This window comes from Protopterus annectens, chromosome 11.part0 (assembly GCF_019279795.1).
Source record: "Protopterus annectens isolate FY-2018-M chromosome 11.part0, PAN1.0, whole genome shotgun sequence".
NCBI lineage: Eukaryota > Metazoa > Chordata > Ceratodontiformes > Protopteridae > Protopterus > Protopterus annectens.
This window is the reverse complement of record NC_056745.1, coordinates 76,257,840-76,284,542: the sequence shown is the minus strand read 5'-3', so window position 1 is coordinate 76,284,542 and position 26,703 is coordinate 76,257,840.

The window sequence follows — 26,703 nt, the reverse complement described above, 5'->3', positions numbered from 1 at the left end:
CCTCACAACCTTTTTTGTTTCCATCTAGATATTAAGCTGTCATGCAGCCAATGCATTGAAATATTTTTATTCTTCTACACTTCACTTTGTCTTGATTGGACTCTCATAATGACGGTTTGGCACCCAGGGCAGTATATTTAGTTTTTGTGGTTTGCTACTACAGGTGTGTGTGTGGGTGTGGTAGGCAATACCTCAGGCTTGAGCCCTGTACCTTGTATGCAGGTGTTAAAGACCTGAATTTCCTACCCACCACCATTTGTAAAAAAAAAAATTGCAGATTTTTGCCTCATATTTGATCTGATCTGTTCCTCATAATATCTGTGGTTTGTAAATGCTGCAATGCTTGATATTTGATGGTGCAGTGGTAGCATTGTTGCCTCACAGCTGCAGGTTCTCAGGTTTGATTTTTGGCTGGGTTGCCTTCTGTGTGGGGTCTGCATCTTCTCTCTGTGTTTGTGTGGGTTTGCTTTTGTGTCCTCCCATGTTACAAAGACATGTCTGCATTATTTCTTCCTGGGCCTCTGCTGAATTTTTTTTTTGTTCCAAGTCAGACTGTCCTGATTAGCAAATGTTAAATAAAATTTACAAGCATTTGAATTTCAGGCTTCAGGTTTCCGAGTGTTTAATTCCTTGCGTATTTGATGTTGCAGTGGTAGTATTGTTACCTCACAGCTATAGGTTTTCCGGTTTGATTCTTGGCTGGGGTGCCTTCTGTGTGGAGTCTGCATCTTCTCCCTGTGTTTGTGTGGATTTGCTCTGGTGCCCTGTCATTTTACAAAGATGTGTCTGCAGTATTTCTCCCTGGGTCTTTGCTGAAAATTGTTTTTGTTCTGTCAGCAGTAAAATAGACAGGCATTTGAATTTCAGACTTCATGTTCTTCAGAAAATACATAGTAACACAACCGTAACACAACCTTTTATTCTAGCAATTTTCTGAGTTTATAAGATGAATATTTGAAATTTGTCCCTATTTTTGGCACTGTATTCCCCCATTATTGGCTTTGTCCGGGTTTTTTGTGCTAAGGTTGACAGCTATGGCAAGAACTGAATTCACTGAATATGTTTGAGGGCTGTATTCCCTCATTACTGGGTTTGTCCAGGTGTTTTGTACTAAGAGGTTGACAGCTATGGTGAGAACTGAATTCACTAAATAATAGCAATTTAAGTTTCAGTCTTCCTCTCTTTTACAAAGCAGCTGATTTGGCATAGTGGTATGTTGCTCTGACTGTTTTGCACAGGGACCTTGGCAGTAAAATGTATGGTGGTAACACAGCATTTTATTCTAGCAACTTTCCAAGATTATACAAGCAATGTTTAATGTGTCCCTGTTTTTTCTGCTTTTGACCCCCCCCAATACATTTTGGCTTTTTCCAGTTTTCTTGTGCTGCGAAGTTGAGATGCAGTTGAGTATTCAGTAGATTTTACAAGGCGCTGAGAGCTGCAGGGGAACAGAAGTTTAGTGTTGCTTAAGTGACGCTTTGTTTCCTTGTTAATAGCACAACAGGTTGTGTGCTTGCTTTTGATGCAGAAGGCTGTGGGTTCTACTCCCACAAGGGGTAGATGCTGCCGTACTGAGAATGTTCTCCTTGGTGAAGATACTAACTATGAGTCTGTTATCAGTTTGTCATCCATTTCCTCTTGCAATATTACTAGCTTATTGTTTTAATGTAATATAGGCAATTTATTCCTGAGGGGCAACAGACACTTTATTTTTCGATGAAACCATGAAATATAAAGGTGTTTGCTAGCAGCAACCTCTTCATTAGTTACAGATTTCTTTAATGTGGAATTATTTAGATGACTTTTACTTCTTCTGAGATTGTGCATATTTACTGTTAATGGACTTTAGAATTGTGCATATTTACTGATAATGGACTGTAGAATTGTGCATATTTACTAATAATGTTGGCTGTGGAAGTTTGAGTAGACTTTTATGATAAATGTTCTGAACTGGGCAGTTTTGCCATTATGGGTGCATGCGTTTTGTTTCATTGCTTACTGGAAAAATGTTCAAAACAAATTTAAAACGCCCATTAACAACTGTACTGTATTGTACAAGGAATATAATTTAGTACAATGAGCAAGGTGCATCAAAGAGCACATGTATGTTTCATATGCAAGGGGCCTATGATTTGAAAACAGCCCAAAATTAATCTTTATCTGCCACTGGCAAAATGTATTTTCTTTGAATGTGGGTTTCAATGCTGTTTCAATGAATGTGAGTTTCAAGGGCAGAGAAGTTTTAATGCTAAGTTTTCATTGTGAGACTGCATTGCTTTCTTTAGCAGATGACGTAGTGTTTGTGCTGTAAAATACAAAATAAAACTTTCAAATGAAGTCCAACTTATCATAGAAGTAAAGCAGTATGCACATTAGTCTTTATGGTAAATGGAGTGAAATAGCCAAGTAATGGTTCATTGGAATGGCTGCAGAGGCTCCATTCAACCATGATTTTGTCAGGGGGGAAGGGCGGCAAACTCAGACAGGCCCAGCTGAACTATACCTCCCAACTGTCCAGATTTTCAAAGAATGAATAAATTTTTGCTTCTTATTTTTAGTTTGTTCTTTATAAAATTTGTAGTTTTCTGGCAAATCATTTAGGAATTAAGTCATTAAATAATGATACAATGAGTTTCAGACTTCATAACCTTCAGAAAAATGCATGCAAAAGTAAGAACTGTTATTCTATCAACTGTCTCAATTTATACAAGAGCAATTTTAGTACTGTTTATATGTTCCCCCAATATATTTGGCCTTGTTCAGATTTACTGCATTAACAGGTTGAGAGGTACATGCAAATAAATTGCTTTATAGAATTAGGCATAGCCAACCTCTCAGCTGTCCCCAATTTTGGCTCAAAATGTTGCTCTTCCCCCTAATAATCCCTCCGCAAAATAGCAATTTTGGAAGAAAACATGGAGGGTTTACAATTAAGAAATAACTGTAATAATCAAAGTTATAGATTACTTGAAATGCATGTAGATTATTTTATTTTGTCAGCTGCTCAAGTTAGCAGTACTAATATTAAAGTGTCCCTTCCTTGACAGGTTCCCAGCAGTATTGTGTGGCTATTTTATATTTTTGCATCACATTTTTGGTCCATTTTTCATAAAATTGTGTTTTTTGGCAAATTAGTGAAAAATCACTAAAGACTGAAGTTAGAAAATAATGACAGACATTTGAGTTTCAGATTTTATACCCTTCAGAAAAGTCATACTAATGCAAGACCTATTCTATTATCTTTCTAAGTTTATTAGAGCAATATTTAAAAATTTTCCTTATTTTTGGGCCTTTGTCCCACTTCTGTGTATGGCTTTGTCCAGATTTCTTGCTCTGAGGTTGAGAGGTATGACAAATGTGTCAGGGCCATCACAGTCAGCCAGAGATATTTCAAATTGTGACATACTTGTTGCACCCCACTCCCCCATGTAGTGACTCTGGATGTGTCCAAGCAAGGCAAGGAGAAGTTATGCAGTGTAAATGTGCAGTGTCCCCCCCCATCCAAGGTAGGCACAAGTACTACAGTGGCTTTTCATCTGTCCTTGATTTTGCAGAACGGTCAGGTTTCTGTCATATTTTTGTACTGTTGATTTATGCTTATTACTCAGATTTATGCTTATTACTCAGAAAGTGCCTGTTGCTCTGTGTTTAAGTAGCAATGCTTTAATGACCATAAGGTAAGCTTGTCTGAGATCGTAAGATGCAAGTAAGCTTTAATAAGCATACTGTTAAAGAATTGCCAACATTGAAAGCCTTTCTGTTGTTGCCATGCAGAGAATACTTGACTAGATAATGTATAAGCCTTGGGTATTAAAGGACAGGATTCCATTATTTTAAAAAGCTCATTACACTTGTTGGGGACTTCCAGTCATCTCTACAGACTTTACCCGTAAACTAAACAGAATGCCAATCATGTGTGGTCCATAACCTGTACAGTAATCCTTTAAGCAATGTATCTTGAGCTTGTTTCTTGTTTGCTTTTCAGTTTTTACTTTGATCATGTTTTCCCCATGAAACAAGTAGATAGTTGTCAGGCAGCAGGTCTTTTTTGGATAGGAAACATTTTTCCAAGTGGGGGCATCACAGAGATTTCAACTTTCAGCATGTTACTTGGTACTTTAATAAAGCTGAATATAAATTATAATTAGAACTGCAGTGCAAGGAGAAGTGGTTTGAGTTGAGTGCTTCTTGTTTTTCTTATACTTGATTTTGACTGGCATTTCAGTAATGTATTTAAAAAGTAATTTATTTTTTCATGCCTCACAACCTTTTGTTTCCATCTAGATATTAAGTAAGTTGTCATGCAGCCAATGCATTGAAATATTTTTATTCTTCTACACTTATTTTTGTCTTGACTCTCATAATGATGGTTTGGCACCCAGTGCAGCGTATTTAATTAAAGTTGTTTTTTGTGGTTTTGAGCATAGCTCCTCCCCTTTCTAGTTGGCCATACCCATTCCCCTTGACCCCACTCATTCAGCTGTCTCCTGCAGCCCCCCTTTGATTTGAAGTCACCAGCCGCCACTGCTTGATGCCATGCCCTTACTTACAAGTTGCACAACATAAAAAGATTTTTCTCACCACTGTGGCCACATGGTGGTCTAAGGTAAGGCTACTGTGTACTACATGCGTACCCAGATCCCTGACCACGGGGTCAAATCTTAGGGGTATATTATCAACATGGTAATTAGCCAGGATGGTTGACTTTCCAAAGGGTACAATTATAAATTTCTTAGCATTGAGTGTCCATGGCTTTGGCACCATTTATAATTCAGAGGTCAGCCTTCTTGAATAAATGTTAGTGTCTACAAAGGAGTCGATGACAACCCCAGCTTGCAATCATCTTCAAACTTTTCAAACTTAGTCAGCCATAAACATTCAGTGTTTGTTTCCACTTCAGAGAAATAGATGCCAAAAAGGAGTGGGCCCATTACCGAGCCCTGGGGGAATCTGCTGTTGAGTGGCCTCTTGCTGGAAGTGACCTCACCATTTCTAACCTCCTAGGGCCTATAGGTGATCCAGTTTATTATTCAGTGGATGATAAAATGGTTTATACCTAATTTATTGAGCTGATGCATAATGCTTGAATGGGGTATTTTATCAAAAGCCATGGCCAGGTCAAGGTAAGTTGTCTCATCCATTGCTTTGGTGACCCTCTCAAAGAAGTCCATCATATTTAATAGACATAGGTTCATAGGTTCATACTAGGCTATCTGCCCTAGGGCATTTATAAGCCTAGCCAGAGTGTGTGTGGCTTTCACCACCCCTTAGGATGAGAATACTATACCCATTAGTCTGCTGTGCCTCTGTCCAGCAGTGACACAGAGATGATTCCTGGGGTAAACCTACAATCTCCCATCCACTCGTCAAGATTTCTCTTGAACAGAGTCAAGTGAGGGTCTCTGCCTCACATGGACTGGGATTCTGTTCCATAGTGTAGGGAGTCTCTGGGTGATGAATCTGTCCCTCCAGCATGTCCTATTTATATCTGTGTTGAGGTTTAAGTCTCTTGCTCTCGTGGCTCTGGTGGATTTGGATTTTTTGAGGTGGAGCATGTCCATTAATTCCGGATTGGACATGGCCTTGTATGTCAGGCACAGATCACCTCTGAGCAGATGGTATGCGACTGAATAGAGCTGGAGTTTCTTCAGTCGGGCATCGTATGACATATGTTTGAGCCCCTTTATCCTTTTGGTGAGGAACTTTTGGGGTCTTTCCAACTGCTGCAGGTGTCGGGTAAGGTACATTCGAATGGGCGTTGTACTTAATCATTGGTCTGATAAGTGAAGAGTACAGGGTTACAATGACCTCTCCTGATCTGGATGTGAATCCCTTCATGATCAGGTGGGCAATGTAGAAGGTCTTCCTAACCACTTTGGCAATGTGAGTGTCAAAAGAGAGGTTACTGTCAACTTGGGTCCCCAGGTCCCTGATAACTTCTTCCGTGTTTAATGGATTACCACCTATGTGGTAATTAGGTTTTACCTTGTTTTTCCCAAAGGGTATGACTATACATTTTTTGGCATTTAGCTTAAGGCCATGGCTCTGGCACCAGTTATCCATTTCTATGAGACCTCTCTGGAGGATGTCTGTGTCTGATGGAGTGTCAATTATGGTGCCCAGTTTGCAGTCATCTGCAAATTTTGTCAGCCACAATCCCCCTATGTTTGCCTGCACTTCAGAAAAATAAATGCCGAACAAGAGGGGGCCCAGGACTGAGCCCTGTGGGACACCGCTCGTGACCGGCTTAGAGTCTGACATGGCACCAGCAACTCTAACCCTGTGTGTTCTGTTCTTGAGCCAGTTTGCAACCCATCTTGTGACATATGGGTTTACATCTAAGCTGGTGAGCTTTTCTATGATGCCCGAGTGGGGTATTGTGTCGAATGCTTTTGCTAGGTCAAGGTAGGCTGTGTGAACTGCCTTACCCTCATCAATGGCCTTAGTGACTGTTTCGAAAAGTCGACCAAGTTCAAGAGGCAGGATCTGCCCTTGACAAAGCCAAATTGGGTAGGATCCAGTGCCTGTAGGTCCCCAATGTCTTTATTTATGAGTTCCATTATGATCCTCTCCATAGCTTTGCAGACAAGGCTCGTCAAGCTTATGGGGCGGTAATTTCCAGGATCCGTAGAAGCACCACCTTTGTGGAGTGGGACCACAGTTGCCGTACGCCATTCTTTGGGTACGTATCCTGTAGTAAGGCTAAGATTAAACAGCAGCCTTATGTGTGGGTTTAGTTCCTCATTGAGTTCGTGTAGCACACAGCCGGGGACACCGTCCAGTCCAATTGATGCTGTGTTTTTTGCTTTAAAGAGAGCAGCTCTCACCTGGGCATCTGAGATGTTTGGGAGGCTAGACTCTGGTGGGATAGATATTTCTCCTTTTGTGGGGGATGGAAGGGAGAAATTTGCACTGAACCTGTCTGCCAGTATGTTGGCAATGTCTGTGGGTTCAGTGATGTTTTTATCATTTTGGACTAATTCTGAGCATATCTGGGAGTTTCCACACAGGTTTCTAACATAGCTAAAGAAGGCCTTATGATTGTCTTTTGTGTCATTAGCGATTTGTCTCTCAAAGTTGGCCTTGGATGATTTTATGAGTGATCGTAGTTTTTTGCTAGTATTGATCAGAGATGCCTTCCCTTTTAGGGATTTTTCTCTGTCATGTAGTAGCTTTCTCCTCTTGTTGTAGAGTTTGTTTATGGCTGGGGTCCACCAGACCGGGCGCCTGCCTTTGGTGGAAAGGGTCTTGATTTTATTAGGGATTGCTTGATCCATACATTCCTGGAGGTGCTCGTAGAAGGCATTTGTAAGGGTTTCAGCAGCGTGGGTTGTGGTTTCCACTGGCTCGGGGGCCTTGAAGGATACCACTCCAGTCTTAAGAAGTGTGAAGTTTGCTTTTGGGAAGTTCTTCACTGTGGTCTTTTTTGCTGGGCGTGGGGGCGGGATGTGGATCTCCAGTGAGATTAATTTATGGTCTGATCTCACCAATGAGGGATATACTTCCGGTGTGGAGCATTTTGTCCACATGTTTGTGATGATCAGGTCTAGTATATTTTCTCCTCTTGTGGGAATGGTGACTAGTTGTTCCATAGCATTTGAGTTTATGAACTCCAGGAACCTTTGGGCTAGGGTGTTGGGGCTTGAGTAATGTTCCCAGTCTATGTTTGGGTAGTTGAAGTCACCCAATATGATGGTGTTTGGAGAGGCATTCATACTCTCCAGTGTCTTCAGGAAGGCTGTGTGGGTTTCCTGAGTTTGAGAAGGTGGTCTGTAGCATGCTACAATCTGTAGGGCAGTTTTACCTATGGTTAATTGCACCTGGATGGTCTCCGATGCTTCGTGCGTTGCCACTAACCTGGAGGTGTGGGTATCCTTTATGAATATGGATACTCCCCCTCCTTTTGTGGTTCGGTCCGGATTTTGGGGCGGAGCATGATATGAGGTATAACCTGATAGTGCTGGGGTGCTCTCAGGAGCCTTGAACCAGGTTTCAGTCACAGCACAAACATTGATGTTCTCCATACTGAGGAGGGCTTCGAGGGTGTGCATCTTGAGGTTTAGACTTCTGGCATTGAGCAGTATTACCCTTAGTTTTTCTCCATTTTTGTTTTCTAGGGCGGTAGGTTTATCATTTGAGCCTTGCCTAAAAAAGGCACTATGGGGGTGGCAAGAGCCTTTGTCAATATCCGGAAGCCCAGGGGTGACAGGTGCAAGCCGTCCCTTGTGAAGCAGCGTGGCTTGTCAAGCATGTCATCCCATGCAGACAGACATTGGATCCCCTTAGAATGACACCAGTAATTAAGCCAATTATTAAAGCTGATCATTTTGTCTCTGTTTTGTGGCATCATTCTTGGTGAGGGTAGGATACTGCTCAGGGTCAGGGTCATACCGGCCTGGGCTACATAATCTGAGAGCTCCTCTATGTCTCTTTTCATGTAGTCCAGGGAGGTACATCTCAGGTCGTTCACACCGGCATGGACAATGACTGAGTCATACTTGTACTTGCTGTGGAGTGGCCTGAGTGCTTGTGTTATGTGGCAGATTCTAGTGCCTGACAGGCAGCTTACTGTGATCTTTTCCTTGTTCAGTCTGGTGAGTGGGACATCAGTGTGTCTGACTATGGAGTCACCTATAACAAGTGTGTCTGGCATTGTGTTTGGCCTTAAGGACTGTGACTGTTTAGCACACTGACTTTGAGAACTATGTGTTGCATGTCTTATGTCTTGAGGGGGCAGTTGCTTGGGTGTCTGCTTTGGAGGCCTCTGTAGTTTTGGTAGATTTTTGATCAGTGCCTCCGAGTATGTCTTTGTGTGTTTATGTGTTTGTTTTGCAGTTGTGATAGTTCTATGTGAAACTGGGTTTGTGGTGTGCGTGGTTTCCTTCTCCTCCTGTCTGGTCTTGCCAGTCCTGAGTTGAGAGCTCAGCCTCCAGTTTGGCTATATAGTTGCATCTCTCACATGTATTTGTGTTTTGTGGGAGAAGGAGTGGGTTGTCTGTGTACATGAGGCAATTGTAACATTGCCTCAAGATGCCCAGATTCACCAGCTGAACAGGAGAGGCGCTAGCAACTGACCCTTCGACATGCAAGAAAAAGTGAAAAAGATTGCTGTGTAACCGAGTCAGAAGGGACCTATAGGAAATTGGAACTCAGGGGATTCTAGGCTAATGTAGTACTTTGTTTAGTATATAAGTACTTTACCTATATAAAAATGCTTTAGGAGCAAGTGCTGAGCTTTTGAGATAGAGAATAGACTGTTTAGATTGCAAGTAGAGAAGTTCTAAGGGAAAAATTGAAGAGCAGACTTTACGGAGCCAGAAATAGTTTAACCTTGTTTAACCAGCGCTGCCTGATGGTGCTCTATGGGCAATTCAGCTAAATCACGCATAGCGCTAAAGCGGGCTTTATAGCAGGGGGTTGAAAAGAGCTAGGAATTGACCCAAAATGGCCAATAGACTACAAGTTTCTGGCTGGAACCACTGCTCTAGGGACAAATAGGCCGCTCAGTGCTCCCCACTCCCACTGGTGAACAAAGAAGCTTCCCTTTATCCAAATAAGGATATGGAATAGCACAGGAACCAAGCCAAAGCACAGAGATCAGCAAACTCTGAAGACTGGACTATTCTAGTTCAGTAAGGCGGGAAAACAAGATTTTTTTTTTTTTTTTTTTGCAGAAAACAGAGGAAAAACAGACAGTAAATGCTATAAATGCTTTTAAATGGCTAGCGCACTTGAGTGTGTTAGCCTAAAGGTAAAATTAAGCAACAAATAACTTTTTTAAAAGTGCAAAACAGTTAATCAACACAAAAACAGATTAAATAGAATGCAGAGCTGTATAAACAGGCAAAAATGCAGTCGCTAAGCAGTAAATAATCAAAAAGCCAGAAAAAAATACTTAAATCAGGAAAAATGACCTGACCTTCCTTTAGTAAAGCTGAACTGTGATAGGTCCAGCATTTGCAGGTTACCTATGTCCTTATTTCTCATGTCCATGATGATTCTTTCCATGGGCTTATATATGAGGCTGGCCAGACTTATGGCCCTGTAGTTACCTGGATTGGTGGTTGGACCTCCTTTGTGCTGGGGAATGACTGTAACCATCTTCCATTCCATGGGCACAAAACTTGACAGTAGAATCCAGTTGAAAAGTGATTCAAGTAGACCACAGAGGTTATGTTTCATGCTATTTAGTAAGCATCCAGGGATGTTACTGTGCCCAGTCAATGGTAATTAGTATTTCTAAGGATACATTTGAAGTAAAATGGCTTCTCAGGCAGGGGAATGACTGCAGTGTTTTTGGCCTTGGAAAGTGCGTTGATGACCTGTAGTGGTTAAGGGGATTGTGGTTTACAGAATTTCCTTTGGACTATTGAGGGGAGTGGGTGCAGGTGGATTTGAGATGAACTTTCAACCAAAAGGTTGGCAATGGCCACCAGTTCAGTGTGGAGGATGATATTTATAAAAAATTCTGTGCATTGTTGCATATTTCCCTTGAGGTTATGGACATAGCTGTAGAAAGCTTTGTAGTTGTCCTTTGTCTGAGAAGCCATTTTACTTCAACTTTATCCTTAGAAGTACTAATTACCCTCTTAGCTTTCTGTTCAGATTGGTCAGGAGGCTTTTAGTATATTGGGCTTTTTTCCCCTACCCTTGGCCAAGATTTTTTTTCTTTTGTTGTATAACCAACTTATATTCCACCAGGATGGCTTGTCTTTTGAGTTTGCCTTATTCTTAATACGAATGGGCGCAGCTCACTCTATACAGCTATTAATATGGCCGTACAGAAATTTTGTAAATAACTCAACATATGCTATGGTGTTTACTGGGTTTGGAAGTGCTTGAAATTTAGTCAAGGTATAAATTAGTAGAGCGGGAAGTTGCCTTGAAATAGTTCCTAAAGGTTTTTGGTTTTACTGGGTTCCTGGATTTCATTGTTATTTCAGGCAATACTTCCATATGGTCAGATATGATGAGTAAGGACATTACATTGGGTGAGGAACATTGCTCTCCACTGGTCATGAGTACAAGGTCAAGGATATTTGTAGCCCTGGTAGGAGAATGGACAAACTGTTCCAGGATGTTGGTATTAATGACGTTTAGGAAACACTGGGCTTGTGCATGAGAAGTGGTCTAAGATTCTCAATCTATAGAAGGGTAGTTGACATCCCCCCTGAAGATCACATTGGGTTGAACGGTGAGGGACTCTAGTACATTGAGATAGGTAGTATGGGTTTTCTGTTACATGGAGGGGGACATATATATTGCAAGGATATGGTACAACATCCTGTTTCTGGTGAGTTGCACATGCATGAGTTCTAGTGGGTCATACAATTTAACTAGTCGGGATATGCAGCTGTTTTTAATATAGACTGAGACCCCCTCCACCTTTGGTTCCCTCCTGTGCAATAGATAGTCTAAAGATCTGAAAGGTATTATAACCTTGCACTGCTCGGGTACTATCCACAACTTTAAACCATGTCTCCATGACTAGACAAATGTCCACATTGTCTAGGGAGAGGAACGCTTGCAGGGAGTGGAGTTTCTTGTTAAGACTTCTAGCATTGAGAATCACCACCTTCACATATTCCTTCATAGGTTCAGTTAAGCTTTTTAGTTCTATCAGTTTGGCATTGCCTATCAAAGACACTATGGGGGTAGAAAAGGTCTTTGCTGATATCTGAAAGCCTAGAGGGGATATATGCAGACCATCCCTGGCAAATCAGTGTAGTCTGTCAACCATGTCCTGCCAGGCCGTCAAATATTGTATCCCTTTCGACACACCAGAAGCTAAGCCAGTTGTTAAAAATCAATCATTTTCTGTTAGTAACGAGACATCATCAATGGAGAAGGTAGTATGCTGCTCACTGCAAGGCTCATACGTTCCTGAGATACATAATCAGTGAGCTTGGTCATGTCAAGGGATGTACATCTCACACCCACAAAGACCATGACAGAGTCATACTGGTACCTGTGGTTCAATTACTTGAGTGCTTGCGTGACCTGATGTATCCTAGCTCCAGAAAAGCAGCTAACCGTGACTCTCTCCTTACTCAGTCTGTTGAGAGGCTATTAGTTTACCTCATTATATAATCACCAATGACCAGAAAACTTCTCTGTGTGTGCTTGTTTGCCTTAAAGGCTTAGCAGTAGAGGCACTGGGCACAGTGTTACTATGTGTAGCCGAGGGTGGTGTTTTAACACAGTGTAGCAGTAGAGGCATTAGACACAGTGTTACTATGTGTAGTTGTGGGTGGTGTTTTAACACAGTGTAGCAGTAGAGGCATTGAATACAGTGTTACTATGTATAGCCAAGGGTGGTGTTTTAACACAGTGTAGCAGTAGAGGCACTGAATACAGTGTTACTATGTGTAGCTGTGGGTGGTATTTTAATACAGTGTAGCAGTAGAGGCACTGGATACAGTGTTACTATGTGTAGCTGAGGGTGGGTGATTTAACACAGTGTAGCAGTAGAGGCACTGGACACAGCGTTACTATGTGTAGCCGAGGGTGGTGATTTAACACAGTGTAGCAGTAGAGGCACTGGATACAGTGTTACTATGAGTAGCTGTGGGTGGTATTTTAACACAGTGTAACAGTAGAGGCACTGGACACAGTGTTACTATGTGTAGCTGTGGGTGGTGTTTTTACACAGTGTAGCAGTAGAGGCACTGGATACAGTGTTACTATGTGTAGCTGTAAGTGGTGTTTTAACACAGTTTAGCAGTAGAGGCACTGAGCACAGTGTTACTATGTGTAGCCGAGGGTGGTGATTTTTACAGTGTAGCAGTAGAGGCACTGGATACAGTGTTACTATGTGTAGCTGTGGGTGGTGTTTTAACACAGTGTAGCAGTAGAGGCACTGGACACAGTGTTACTATGTGTAGCTGAGGGTGGTGATTTTTACAGTGCAGCAGTAGAGGCACTGGATACAGTGCTACTATGTGTAGCTGTGGGTGGTGTTTTAACACAGTGTAGCAGTAGAGGCACTGGATACAGTGTTACTATGTGTAGCCGAGGGTGGTGATTTAATAGAGTGTTTACGTGATGGCTGAGGACCCTTTCTTTGATTGTACTGTGCAGGAGGTCTTAGTGTTTTAGGAAGGTTACCTGTAAGTGCCTCAGCATAAGTAGTTTAATGTGTAGGGTCTTTACAATGTGGAGTAGGTGTGGTGCAAGTGTTACTGATTGCCTCTATAGGAATAGTTTTGATTGTATGAGAGAGTATTATCTCCCGTGTTGAAAGTGTATTTACTCCTCTCCCATATTTTATCTGTTTTATTAAGAGTAAGTGGGTTGTTAGCTTTTCATGAGGCAATTACTTGTCTTAGAACCCCTATCTCAACCAGAGAGGACATAGAGAGACTTGGGAAGTGCATAGCCATGGCTACTGATCTACTAGGGTGGAGTGAGCGAAATTTAAATATTGAATACGTCAATAACACAAAGAAATTGATAAGCAATGCTTAGCTATGCACAAACTAGTTACTCATACAGGGGGAATTACCCTGTGAGAGACTGGCGTCCACACAGATTACAAGGGGAATTACACTGCAAAATATCAGAAGTTCTAACAAATTTAGTAAAAAAGGTCAAAAAGTACAGACATTCAACACAGTAAACACTCATTTATTGCAGCTGTGACAAAACCAATGTGAGAAACAAGTGCTTAAAGAGTGGTTATGGTAATATAAGTAATAGCTTGCTCTTAAGTTATGAGTCAATCATTGTACAACTGCAATACTTGATTCAACAAAAGAAAAAAATGGTCAGTTAATACCAGTGCATTCTTCTTTCCTTTATACAATCCTGGGCCAGAAAATGACTCAGGTCCCCTCCATTCCCAGTAAAGTGGAACGAAGGCAGTTCTAACTAAACACTGTAAAAATGTCAAAAAGTGCAGGTATTCAGCACAGAAACACTCAATGCAACTGTGACAAAGGCAACACAAACAAACAAGTGCCAAAACAGTGTATACACTAATATGTCTTAGCTTTTCTATAGATTAGCTGAAACCAGCAATGCTCTTCTTCTCAAGTAGTATTGTTGCCAACCGTCGCCAAATGCTCAGAGTTCGTAGGTTATGAGCCAAGCATTATAGGTTCATAGGTTCATAGGTTCATACTAGGCTATCTGCCCGAGGGCATTTACAAGCCTAGCCCATCGTTTTGTGGCTTACGCCACCCCTTTAGTATGGGGAACTATACCCATTATTTTGCTGTGCCTCTGTCGAGCAGTGACACTGAGGTAATCCCTGGGGTATATCTGCGATCTCCCATCCATTGGTCAAGATTTCTCTTGAACAAGGCCAGCGAGGTGCTCTGCCTCACATGTACCGGGATTTTGTTCCACAGCATAGGGAGTCTTTGGGTGATGAATCTATCCCTCCAGCACGTCCTATTAATAGCCGTGTCAAGGTTTAAGTCTCCGCCCTTGTGGCTCTGATGGATCTAGATTTTTGAGGTGAAGCATATTCATCAAATCTGGGTTTGACATGGCCTTGTATGTTAGGCAAAGGTCACCTCTGAGCAAGCGGTAGCGACTGAATAGAGCTGGAGTTCTTTCAGTCGGGCAGCATAGGACAGATTTTTGAGACCCTTTATCCTTTTGGTGAGGAACTTTTGTGGCCTCTCCAGCTGCTGCAAGTGTCGGGTCAGATACATTCGAATGGGGCATTGTACTCAATCATTGGTCTGATGAGTGATGAGTAAAGGGAGACTATGACCTCCCTTGATCTAGATGAGAATCCCTTCATGATAAGGTGGGCAATGTAGAAGGTCTTCCTAACTACTTTAGCTACATGGGTGTCGAATGACAGACTACTATCAACCTGGGTCCCCAGGTCCCTGATAACTTCTTCTGTGCTCAGTGGATTGCCACCTATTTGGTAGCTAGGGGTAACCTTGTTTTTCCCGAAGGGTATGACTATGCATTTTTTGGCATTTAACTTTTGGCCGTGGCTCTGGCACCAGTTATCCGTTTCTGTGAGACCCTTCTGAAGGATATCTGTGTCAGATGTGTTTTCTACTATGGCGCCCAGTTTGCAGTCATCTGCAAACTTTGTCAGCCATAACCCTCCTGTGTTTGCTTGTACTTGGAAAAGTAGATGCCAAACAAGAGTGGGCCCAGGACTGAGCCCTGTGGGACACCACTTGTGACAGGCTTTGAGTCTGACATGGCGCCAGCAGCTCTGACCCTGTGGGTTCTGTCACTCAGCCAGTTTGCAACCCATCTTGTGATGTATGGGTTGACATTTAAGCTGATGAGTTTTTCAATGATACCCGAATGGGGTATTGTATCGAAGGCCTTAGCCAGATCGAGGTAGGCTATATGGACTGCCTTTCCCTCATCAATGGCTTTGGTGACTGTTTTGAAAAAGTCAACCAAGTTTAAAAGGCATGATCTGCCTTTGACAAAGCCAAACTGGGTTGGATCCAAAGTCTGCAAATTCCCTATGTCTTTATTTATCAGGTCCATTATGATCCTCTCCATGGCTTTGCAGATAAGGCTTGTCAAGCTAATGGGCCGGTAATTTCCAGGGTCGGTGGAGGCACCGCCTTTGTGAAGTGGTACCACAGTTGCAGTGCGCCACTCCTGGAGTGCGTATCCAGAGGTAAGACTTTGATTAAACAGCTGTCCTAGCTGTGGGTTTAATTCCTCATTGAGTTCATGGAGCACACAGCCGGGGACACCATCAGGTCCCATGGATGCTGTGTTTTTGCTTTGGAGAGAGCAGTTCTCACTTGGGCGCTGGAGATGTTTGGGGGCTGCAATCGTTTGGTATAGATATCTCTCCTTTTGGGGGGGGGAGAAGTTTGCACTGAACCTGTCAGCCAGTATGTTGGCAATGTCTGTAGGATCAGTAATCTTCACATCATTTTGAACTAGCTCTGAGCATATCTGGGAGTTTCCTCCCAGGTTTCTAACATAGCTAAAGAAGGCCTTATGATTGTCCTTTGAGTCTTTAGCTATTTTTCTCTCGAAATTTGCTTTGGATGATTTTATGAGAGCTCTTAGTTTTTTACTTATAGTGATCAAGGGTGTCTTACCTTTTAAGGATTTTGCACTATCTTGTAGTAGCTTCCTCCTTTTGATGTAGAGTTTGTTTATGGCTGGGGTCCACCAGACTGGACGCTTGCCTTTGGTACAAAGAGTCTTTGTTTTGCTTGGGATTGCCTTATCCATGCAGTCCTGCAGGTGCTGGTAGAAGGCATTTGTAAGTGATTCAGCGGCTTGAGTACTGTTTTCCGCCAGCTCGGGGGCCTTAAAGGAGACCACATTAGTCTTTAGAAGTGTGAAGTCGGCTTTTGAGAAGTTCTTTACTGTGGTCTTTTTTATTTCAGGTGGGGGTGGGATGAGGACCTCCAGCGAGATTAGTTTGTGGTCTGATCTCACCAGTGAGGGGTACACCCCCGGTGTTGAACATTGTGCTCCCATGTTCGTGATGATGAGATCAAGTATGTTATCTCCTCTTGTGGGGATGGTGACTAGTTGTTCCATGGCATTTGAGTTTATGAATTCCAGGAACTTTTGGGCTAGGGTGTTTGGGCTTGAGTAGTGTTCCCAGTCTTATATTAGGGTAATTGAAGTCACCTAGTATGATGGTGTTTGGTGATACATTTATCCCCTCTAGTGTTTTCAGGAAGGCCATGTGAGGTTCCTGAGTTTGTGAGGTGGCCTGTAACATGCTACAATTTGCAGAGCAGTCTTGCCTATGGTTAATTGCACCTGGATGGTCTCCGATGCATCGTGCGTTGCCACCAGTCTTGAGGTGTGGGTGTCCTTGATGAATATGGATATCCCCCCTCCTTTCTTGGTATTGTCCAGATTTTGGGGCGGAGCATGATATGAGGTAAAACCTGATAGCGCTGGGGTGCTCTCAGGAGCCTTGAACCAGGTTTCTGTCACAGCACAGACATCGATGTTCTCCATACTGAGAAGGGCCTCGAGTGCGTGCATTTTGAGATTTAGACTTCTGGCATTGAGCAGCATTACCCTTAGTTTTTCCTTTTTGTGTTCTAGGGTGGTAGGTTTAGAATTTGAGCCTTGCCTAAAAAGGCACTATGGGGTGGCAAGAGCCTTTGCCAATATCCGGAATCCCAGGGGTGACAGGTGCAAGCCGTCCCTTGCGAAGCAGCGTGGCTTGTCCAGCATGTCATCCCAGGCAGACAGACACTGGATCCCCTTTGAATGACACCAGTGTTTAAGCCAATTGTTAAAGCTGATCATCTTATCTCTGTATTGTGGCATCATTCTTGGTGAAGGTAGGATACTGCTCAAGGTCAGGGTCATACCTCTCTGGGCTACATAATCAGAGAGCTCCTCAATGTCTCTTTTCATGTAGTCCAAGGAGATACGTCTCAGGTCGTTTACACCAGCGTGGACAATGACTGAGTCATATTTGTACCTGCTGTTGAGAGACCTGAGTGCTTGCGTTATGTGGCGGATTCTAGCGCCCGACAGGCAGCTTACTGTGACCTTCTCCTTACTCAGTCTGGTGAGCGGGACGTCAGTGTGTCTGACTATGGAGTCACCAATGACTAGTGTGTCTCGCATTGTGTTTGGCCTTAAGGGCTGTGACTGTTTGACATTCTGACTGTGAGGTCTATGTGTTGCAGGTGTTGTGTTCTGAGGTGGTGGTTGTTTGGGTGTCTGCTTTGGTGGCCTCTGCTGTTTTGGTAGATTTTTGATCAGAGCCTCCGAGTATGTCTTTGTGTGTTTATGTGTATGATTTGAGGTTGTAATGGTAATATGTGAGACTGGGTCTATAGTGTGTGTGGTAACCTTCTCCTCCTGACTGGTCTTGCCAGTCCTATGTTGAGAGAGCTCAGCCTCCAGTTTGGCCGTATAGTTGCATCTCTCGCATGTATTTGTGTTTTGTGGGAGGAGGAGAGGGTTGTCTGTGTACATGAGGCAATTGTAACATTGCCTCAATATTCCAGGTTCACCAGCTGAGCAGGAGAGGACACTAGCAACTGATCCCTCGACATGCTAGAAGGAATAGACAAAAAACTTTAAAAAGATTCCGGGGCGTGGGTGACCGAGAAATGGGGGTTGCCTTTTGGGGTACTATCTAAGACAAGAGTGCCGTATCAAGGTAATAAGTACTGTAGGAGCAAGTGCTACGTTTAACAGATAGAGAATAGTCTACTTGGAGTCAAGTAGAGATGATCTTTTTAATTATAGGATACGCTGATTAGATCAGTAGTATAGTTCGAGGAAGGTAGTTTTAAGGGAAAATTTGAAGAGTGGACTTTAGGTAGCCGAATAGTTTAAACCTGCTTAAACGGAGCTGCCCTAGTGTGCAACAGTGGCAACTCCAGCTAAATCGGGCTAAATCGGCTAAAGCGTGCTTTATAGCAGGGGCTGGAAAAGACAGGAAACGACCCAAAATGGCCAACAAACCACAAGTCACTGCCCCAAACTACTCCTCTGAGGACAAATGAAGGAGTTATGGAAATGACCCCTAGTGGACAATAAAACTACAGTTTCAAGTCAGTAACCACCTCTCCGGGGTGCAGGCAAGCTGCTCAATGTTAGTCACTGCCACTGATGAACACAGAGACCCTCCTTCAGCCCAAGCAAAATGGCCTCACAGAAACTTTCAAACAGTTCAGGAACAGCAAGACAGCAAATGAACTTTATTAACTCTCAGAAAAGTGGGAAAAAAGCAAGATTTTTTTTTGTTTTGTTTTAACAGAGATAGCAAAGGTTCACAAGTAATATCAAGTTATAACAGTGCAGTAAATGACCCCACACAAGAGTGCTAGGTCAAGGACAGAAAATATGCAAGTTTTAAGAAAAAACGATTTAAAATTAAGTGCAAACAGGAAATTCAGCAAACAGCTTTTGGTTGTGCTCTAAATACAGCTACTAATACAGAAATCAAGTTTAACAAGCCAGAAAATGCTCAAGCTAGGCAGCTATGCAGAAAAACTTAGCAAATAAACAGAGAAAAATACTTAAAATCTCAAAAGTGGCTCCTTCTTCTCTCAGCGTTTTTCCTCTTGGAGGGTGCTTCACCAACAGCCAACAAGCCTGAAAAGACGCTCAAACCACGAGGCAACTAGGTTTTAAGAGAGGAAGATGAAGGAGTTATGGAAATGACCCCTAGTGGCCAATAAAACTACAGTTTCAAGTCAGTAACCACCTCTCCGGGGGCAGGGAAGCTGCTCAATGTTAGTCACTGCCACTGATGAACACAGAGACCCTCCTTCAGCCCAAGCAAAAATGGCCTCACAGAAACTTTCAAACAGTTCAGGAACAGCAAGCCTGCAACTGAACTTTTTTAACTCTCAGAAAAGTGGGAAAAAAGCAAGATTTTTTTTGTTTTTGTTTTTTACAGAGATAGCAGAGGTTCACAAGTAATATCAAGTTATAACAGTGCAGTAAATGACCCCACACAAGAGTGCTAGGTCAAGGACAGAAAATATGCAAGTTTTAAGAAAAAAACGATTTAAAATTAAGTGCAAACAGGAAATTCAGCAAACAGCTTTTGGTTGTGCTCTAAATACAGCTACTAATACAGAAATCAAGTTTAACAAGCCAGAAAATGCTCAAGCTAGGCAGCTATGCAGAAAAACTTAGCAAATAAACAGAGAAAAAATACTTAAAATCTCAAAAGTGGCTCCCTTCTTCTCTCAGCGTTTTTTCCTCCTGGAGGGTGCTTCACCAACAGCCAACAAGCCTGAAAAGACGCTCAAACCACGAGGCAACTAGGTTTTAAGAGAGGAAGATGAAGGAGTCATGGAAATGACCCCTAGTGGCCAATAAAACTACAGTTTCAAGTCAGTAACCACCTCTCCGGGGGGCAGGGAAGCTGCTCAATGTTAGTCACTGCCACTGATGAACACAGAGACCCTCCTTCAGCCCAAGCAAAAATGGCCTCACAGAAACTTTCAAACAGTTCAGGAACAGCAAGCCTGCAACTGAACTTTTTTAACTCTCAGAAAAGTGGGAAAAAAGCAAGATTTTTTTTGTTTTTGTTTTTTACAGAGATAGCAGAGGTTCACAAGTAATATCAAGTTATAACAGTGCAGTAAATGACCCCACACAAGAGTGCTAGGTCAAGGACAGAAAATATGCAAGTTTTAAGAAAAAAACGATTAAAAATTAAGTGCAAACAGGAAATTCAGCGCGATGCTTAAGTAGCAGCAGAGATTCAATAAAAAAAAACAAACACAAACAAAGCCCTCAAAAATAACACGCTCTCCTTTCCTTTACATAATCCCTGGCCAAAAAAATTACTCAGGTCCCTTCTACTCTCACTAAAGTGGAACCAAGGTAGCTTTAACTAAAGATTGTAAAAGAAGTCAAAACATTCAGATATTCAACACAGAAACACTCAATTGATGCAGTAAAACACAAGTGCCAAAACAGTGTCTATGGTAATGTAAGTCTTAGCTTTTATAGAGTTTAGCAGAAACTAGCAGCACCCTTCTTTTCAAGCAGTATAGTAGCCAAACATTGTGAAACGCTTCAGGCTCAGAGATTCAAAATTTTAAACAAGCTATCCCTCCAAACAAATAAAAATACAATAAGACTTACACCAGCAATTTCCAGCTCAGAATGGTTTAGGCTATCCTCTCCTGCTACAAGGATGTAGACCACAAACCTTCCTAATGTAAAAATAACTAGTTTTAAGCCCAAATGCTTAAACCAGAATAAACACACTTTTGGAGTAACAGAGACAAGAAGCCTTCAACCAGCAATTCCCAACTCAGATGGGTGTAATCTACCTCTCCTGTCACAAGAGTGCAGACCACAAACCTTCCTAATGTAAGATAACTATTTTGGACCCCAAGTGCTTAAATCAGAACTAAAAGTCTGAGGACATCAGTTATGGTGTAATTAGGGTACTATCAAGCAGTAATAAATGCTTAATAAAAGCAAACACAGAAGGTATATGCATTTTCCATCCATGCTTAGTGGTCATCAGTCCACTTGCTTTCTGACAAACTAAGTCTTTCTCAGGACAACAGTAACCATCTTCTACACAGGATGAGAGCTGTTTGGAGGGAAGGCCCCACCTCATAGCTTCTGGTTTGGTACAAGGATAGGAAATGTTCTTATCACAGCACCTAGGTTCAAGGTCCACAACATAAATGCCCCTAGCCATGGAGAAATACATAATTTCCCTATCTTTATAAATTTGTCATTCATGAGGTAATGTACAGGTATTACCCAGTGTACACGTCACCAGTGGCACCATTTACAATCTCTCCAACCCATATGATCTTCTTAGCATGGTGCCATTACCAGTTCAATAGTTCCAGCTTCATGCCAATGATCATATGCTGATTCTGCACACCCCCATTTGGTAAAGCACCAGAATTGCAATTATCAGACGACTTGCATTCTGCCTAACAGAAATACTGACCATTGTCCATGGAATACTGACCATTGTCCACAGCCATCTCCTCTATAACCCGAGCTGCTTATTAAACCCAATTGTACTGAGTCACAGTCAGGACTATATCTCTTTGTCTAATGAACACAACACAGAAGACAACAGAACTTTAATGCATTGCTTTGACTGTAATACTATCCTGCAATCCTACATAATATATTCATAAAACCTAGTTTAGCTCATATAGTGAAAAGAAAACTACCGTACCAGAAAGCCATTATTATCTTAGCTAAGAACAAATAAAAGAAAATGTTTCTAGATATACACTGCCTGACTGAGTTTGATATTAACAGTCACATTCATAATACAAATCTCCAGTGGAAGAGATAGGTGGCCAGGTTTAACAATTATGCCACTGTCATAAATATAACTGCAAACAAAAGAGTGAAGCCCCTGTTTATATGTATCATTTAACCAGCTCTAGCTCATGGTACTTGCTGCTTGGCTGTACCCACCCACCCCCCCCAGCAAAAATGAGAAAAAAAGAAATGTGATAAGTCAAAAAGTCAAGTATTATTTTAAATTAAAAATAATAAATGACCTATTGACCTTCTGTTCTGTTTTGGGTCCTCAGAACTCCATTCATGCCTGCACGGAGTTCTGAGGAGACCCAGAAAAAAGAATCTGCTTCTTCCAATTCCTGAGTTGTTTTGAAAACAGTCTGGTATTAGGCTTCCCGATCAACAGTTGAGTTTGATCAGCAGCATTTGGCAGTGACAGAAGTGTTGCTCAATTAGCAACTCACTGGATTGCTGAATGATGCAGTCAGGAGCCCTTCCTATTGGCTAAGGCAGCCTGCGCCAAGAAGAAGGAAATAGTTAATCTGGAACAGGAAGCACATGCTTGGGAAAAGGTTTTTTTTTTTTTTTAGTTATTTTAAAGTATTTTTAGGCACTATGTGTGTTACTGCCAGGATGTACAAAGAAGGAAGTACTTAAACTGTGTGTGCACGCGCGCGCGTGTGTGTGTGTGTGTGTGTGTGTGTGTGTGTGTGTGTGTGTGTGTGTGTGTGTGTACGCGTGTGTATTTATGGGAGTGTGCATACATGCACAAACTACTGTCGCTGGACGAATGTTTCATTTTGATGTCAGTGAAGTGATTGCACATGGGAGCGATATTGTATCTTTTAATTTTTATTTTCTAGCATAGTAGACAATTTTTCTAATATGTTTGTATATACTGATTGCCATATTTAATTGTCATTTTTATTTATTTATTTTTATTTTACATCACAGGTGTCTCTTCATGCTTTCTTTTACCCCGTGTATTCCACTATCAATCTTTATGTATATATGTTTTTTAATTACATTTGTACTACTGTTTTATTTGATGTTATTTAAGTCTTTGCAGCTTTTCTCCCGAGTCTCCACTGAAAATTGTTATTTATTACCCAGTTGGACTTTCCTGGTAAACAAATATAAAAAGAAATAATAAAATAAAATAAATAAATGTTTCATTTTGGTGTCAGTGAAGTACTTGTTCATACATGTTCAAACTACTAAATACTATGCCTTCTCTGAACATGAAAAGTACTGACAGAATGCATAATTACTGGGGAAAATATTTTAAACTTTATTTCATCAGCATTTGGTTTTTCATCACCAATTCAGGAAACACTGAACTAATTTTAAAATGGCTGCAGCTAGGAACATGCAATAAAATCATCTCTGAAAGAAAGTTTGTCAGATAAGGAGAGACTGTAAACTTCATCTTGCTCTATCAACTGGGAAAGTTTGACTTTATAATTTATTTATTTTACATTTGTTCATCATGAATGTGCGACTGGACACAGATCCTTTTTCAGCGGAAGCTCGGGGAGAAAACCTCCAGTAAAAAAATAACTATAAATATAAACATTGTAGAAGTTAACAAACTTGCAAGGACATTACATGAGCATACAAATAACATTTACACAATGATGGGAAATATAATTCGCAAGAGGTAGCATCAGCTTATTATGTGGTACAAAAGTATACACAATTTAGTGAGTTTCAATACAAGTGAGTTCAGGGATTAGAATAAGATAGCACCCAATGAGCAGCATGTGGTTACGTATACAGAGGTTAGAATAAGCACCCAGTGAGCAGCATGTGGTTACCTATACAGAGGTTAGAATAAGCACCCAATGAGCAGCATGTGGTTACGTATACAGAGGTTAGAATAAGCACCCAGTGAGCAGCATGTGGTTACCTATACAGAGGTTAGAATAAGCACCCAATGAGCAGCATGTGGTTACCTGTACAGAGGTTAGAATAAGCACCCAATGAGCAGCATGTGGTTACCTGTACAGAGGTTAGAATAAGCACCCAATGAGCAGCATGTGGTTACCTATACAGAGGTTAGAATAAGCACCCAAAGAGCAGCATGTGGTTACCTATACAGAGGTTATAATAAGCACCCAATGAGCAGCATGTGGTTACCTGTACAGAGGTTAGAATAAGCACCCAATGAGCAGCATGTGGTTACCTATACAGAGGTTAGAATAAGCACCCAATGAGCAGCATGTGGTTACCTATACAGAGGTTAGAATAAGCACCCAATGAGCAGCATGTGGTTACCTGTACAGAGGTTAGAATAAGCACCCAATGAGCAGCATGTGGTTACCTATACAGAGGTTGGAATAAGCACCCAATGAGCAGCATGTGGTTACCTGTACAGAGGTTAGAATAAGCACCCAAAGAGCAGCATGTGGTTACCTATACAGAGGTTATAATAAGCACCCAATGAGCAGCATGTGGTTACCTATACAGCGGTTAGAATAAGCACCCAATGAGCAGCATGTGGTTACCTATACACAGGTTAGAATAAGCACCCAATGAGCAGCATGTGGTTACCTATACAGAGGTTAGAATAAGCACCCAATGAGCAGCATGTGGTTACCTATACAGAGGTTAGAATAAGCACCCAGTGAGCAGCATGTGGTTACCTATACAAAGGTTAGAATAAGCACCCAATGAGCAGCATGTGGTTACCTATACAGAGGTTAGAATAAGCAAACAATGAGCAGCATGTGGTTACCTATACAGAGGTTACAATAAGCACCCAATGAGCAGCATGTGGTTACCTATACAGAGGTTAGAATAAGCCCCCAATGAGCAGCATGTGGTTACCTATACAGAGGTGAGAATAAGCACCCAATGAGCAGCATGTGGTTACCTATACAGAGGTTAGAATAAGCACCCAATGAGCAGCATGTGGTTACCTATACAGAGGTTGGAATAAGCACCCAATGAGCAGCATGTGGTTACCTATACAGAGGTTAGAATAAGCACCCAATGAGCAGCATGTGGTTACCTATACAGAGGTTAGAATAAGCACCCAATGAGCAGCTTGTGGTTACCTATACAGAGGTTATAATAAGCACCCAATGAGCAGCATGTGGTTACCTATACAGCGGTTAGAATAAGCACCCAATGAGCAGCATGTGGTTACCTATACACAGGTTAGAATAAGCACCCAATGAGCAGCATGTGGTTACCTATACAGAGGTTAGAATAAGCACCCAATGAGCAGCATGTGGTTACCTATACAGAGGTTAGAATAAGCACCCAGTGAGCAGCATGTGGTTACCTATACAAAGGTTAGAATAAGCACCCAATGAGCAGCATGTGGTTACCTATACAGAGGTTAGAATAAGCAAACAATGAGCAGCATGTGGTTACCTATACAGAGGTTACAATAAGCACCCAATGAGCAGCATGTGGTTACCTATACAGAGGTTAGAATAAGCCCCCAATGAGCAGCATGTGGTTACCTATACAGAGGTGAGAATAAGCACCCAATGAGCAGCATGTGGTTACCTATACAGAGGTTAGAATAAGCACCCAATGAGCAGCATGTGGTTACCTATACAGAGGTTGGAATAAACACCCAATGAGCAGCATGTGGTTACCTATACAGAGGTTAGAATAAGCACCCAATGAGCAGCATGTGGTTACCTATACAGAGGTTAGAATAAGCACCCAATGAACAGCATGTGGTTACCTATACAGAGGTTAAAATAAGCACCCAAAGAGCAGCATGTGGTTAACTATACAGAGGTTAGAATAAGCACCCAATGAGCAGCATGTGGTTACCTATACAGAGGTTAGAATAAGCACCCAATGAGCAGCATGTGGTTACCTATACAGAGGTTAGAATAAGCACCCAATGAGCAGCATGTGGTTACCTGTACAGAGGTTAGAATAAGCACCCAATGAGCAGCATGTGGTTACCTATACAGAGGTTAGAATAAGCACCCAATGAGCAGCGTTTGGTTACCTATACAGAGGTTAGAATAAACACCCAATGAGCAGCATGTGGTTACCTATACAGAGGTTAGAATAAGCACCCAATGAGCAGCATGTGGTTACCTATACAGAGGTTAGAATAAGCACTCAATGAGCAGCATGTGGTTACCTGTACAGAGGTTAGAATAAGCACCCAATGAGCAGCATGTGGTTACGTATACAGAGGTTAGAATAAACACCCAATGAGCAGCATGTGGTTACCTGTACAGAGGTTAGAATAAGCACCCAATGAGCAGCATGTGGTTTCCTATACAGAGGTTAGAATAAGCACCCAATGAGCAGCATGTGGTTACCTATACAGAGGTTAGAATAAACACCCAATGAGCAGCATGTGGTTACCTATACAGAGGTTAGAATAAGCACCCAATGAGCAGCATGTGGTTACCTATACAAAGGTTAGAATAAGCACTCAATGAGCAGCATGTGGTTACCTATACAGAGGTTAGAATAAGCACCCAATGAGCAGCATGTGGTTACCTATACAGAGGTTAGAATAAATACACAATACGCAGCATGTGGTTACCTATACAGAGGTTAGAATAAGCACCCAATGAGAGCATGTGGTTACCTATACAGAGGTTAGAATAAGCACCCAATGAGCAGCATGTGGTTACCTATACAGAGGTTAGAATAAGCACCCAATGAGCAGCATGTGGTTACCTATACAGAGGTTAGAATAAGCACCCAATGTGCAGCTTGTGGTTACCTATACAGAGGTTAGAATAAGCACCCAATGAACAGCATGTGGTTACCTATACAGAGGAAAATGAAAACTCAAACAAACTTCTGAACCACACAAAAAGAAACAGATGGCCTGGAAGCTCCCAAAAGGAATCCTAGAAACGAACCAAAATACAATGCAGCAAGTCTGTCAGCCAGATAATAATCCAAATAGTAGAAGTCAAATAAAAGTCTCTGTCAAAAGCCACCAATTTATTTAAGCCTTAAAAATATAGCTTTTCGTCAGTCCCCAAGACCAACTTCTTCAGAAATAGTTAAATGTATCTA